Raw genomic sequence first — 2,402 nt, 5'->3', positions numbered from 1 at the left:
CTGGAAATCTTAGTGTAATATTGATTTTTGTCATTGAATGGTTCTACAATAATCAATGAGAACATTTTTCCCCTTGCAGCAGTTGACATTATCAAAATGTTTTAACTCTCTATATATGTTTTTCTCCCCTAACAACCATAATAGGTAATTTGAAGTATTGAAGTTGTCTCCTCTCCAGTAGCCAATTGACTGCATTCCTTCTCCTTCTTTTTTATATTTTTAACATAAAACAAATGAAACAACTGTTTCTGTTGTGTTCTCTACACAACTGCCACAGAAAATTTGGAACCATATGTTCCTATCTGGTGCACATCATGGAAAAGTGAAGAATGTCAAAGTGTGGCTTACAGGCTCTCTGGTGATGCCATAGAAAATCCACTAGGACATGTTGCCACACTCCAGACAGCAGTAAAGATGAAATTTTTCTCAGGATTTAGGAAAAGCAGCATACCCAGTACACACCCTGCCCCACCTTTGTCTTTGGGAGTCACCTTGATAATGTTACTCACCTCTGTGTTTGTTGCTGCAGAATCAGACAAGTTCCTCTTTATAGTCTTATGTAGCTATGTCAATGTGATGAATAAAAAAATTGAAATGATATGTAGATCCAGATACTTATAGCTTTACTCTCCTGCCCAGCCCTACCACAAATGATATGAAATCTGAGATGTAAAATGTGTGCTGTATCACCACAAGTCTTACCTATCATTTAAGAGAATTTTAAAATTAGATTACATTCTTGCTAGTTGGTTAAAAGGAAACAGAGTCATTAAGAGGCTTCAATATTTTTGTTCTAAACCACAAAGCAGATTTACTCTGTCCATGCATTACTTCCCCAACTGTACTGTGCTGGTTCTCAACTTGGAGTTTTATTTATCAATTTATCTATTCATTAACCAAATGTTTCTTTCATTCTGAACAAGATATGATGACTCACACTTCTGGGGAATTAAGAAGATGTATGTGAGTCTAAAAACAAACCAAAAATTTAAGGTCATAAACTACTTACTTAAATCACACATACATTATTTATAGACAAAGCAGGATATAAAATGACAATTAATTTAGTCTTTGTTCATGGCAGTACAATCTTGGTTTTCTGTTTCTTTCTCTGTGGCACTCCTGAAACCATGTCCTATCCTACAATTTCAGATACTCCTGGCTGTCTTAGTCACATTTGATTTTCAAGTCACACACATTCTACACATATGGCATTGGGAAGATGTAGCATCAAAATCTTAAAAAATAAATTGCTGTTATTTGCTTATTATTATCCTCCATTTTCCTCAAACAAAAGAGAGAAAAGGAGAGAGAGAAGGAGAGAGGGAAGGATGGAGGGAGAGAGGGAGGAGGAAGGAGAAATAGTCCAAATATTCAGTAAAATACATGTATTAAATACAACAATGTGTTGAATTTAGGCTATACAAGTATAAAATGGAAGTTTCCTATTTAGTAGCAGCAATTTGTGAGCACAGGAGTTGACAATGATAAAAATGTCCGAAGTCACAAATACAGTGTATAGTTAGTCATGGGTGGTGTTATTTGGCTCAAAAATAGATTTATTTTGCCTTTCTTTCCCGTAATCACATTCAGAATTAGTGAGAAGAGTGAGGAGAACCAGCAGGAAGATAGAACAAAAAGCTGGCAGAATCAAAGAAGTGTTCAAACAGCCAGATGAATTCACTGCATTTCTCAACCACAGAAATATTTTCAGGTGATTCTGTTTTTGACAAAACGTGGGAACAACAGGATCTACAACGCTTAAAAGCGAAACTCAACAACTCTAATAATAGTTACAGAAGTGAAAGCCAATTTGGATAAAATAAGACATTGACTCAAGTCCTCTGAGAGAAGATTTTGAAAACAAAGTTTACGAAAATCTCATTTTGCCTTTTGGGAAATCACTTTCCTCTTTGCACGTTGTCTCTTTTTCCGGACATCTTTATTTCTGGGAGAAATTTCCTGCAACAATTCTTTCCCATCTGACACCATGCAATGTCTTTTCCCCTTCCCATTCCCCTTCCCTTCCCTTCCTTTCTTTTTTTCTTCTTTTTACCATCAAGTGGCTAAAAGGCTATTTCATGCTCTGGTCCTTGGCTGAGCATGCATCTTGTGGCTCACCTTCCCTAAGAAGCATGCATATTAGTCATGGGGCACAAGTGAACTCCATTTCATGGGGTTTAGTGTCTTAGTGCCTATAAATTTCTACTGATGTGCCCAAAAGGTAGCAGATAAAAATATTACCTTAGTGTCCAGTAGCTCATTCTCTAGGAAAGGTAAAGCTAGCTTGGTTTATAAAGGAATTCATATAAACTCTTCTCTGTTACTGCCTCTTGTGTTTATATTATGGTTAAAGTCCATCAGCTGGTTCACGTCCACATGCGATCAGAAACTTGGCAGAT

The sequence above is a fragment of the Propithecus coquereli genome, unplaced genomic scaffold, assembly GCF_000956105.1.
Source record: "Propithecus coquereli isolate 6110/MARCELLA unplaced genomic scaffold, Pcoq_1.0 Scaffold54, whole genome shotgun sequence".
NCBI lineage: Eukaryota > Metazoa > Chordata > Mammalia > Primates > Indriidae > Propithecus > Propithecus coquereli.
This window is presented reverse-complemented; position numbering follows the sequence as displayed.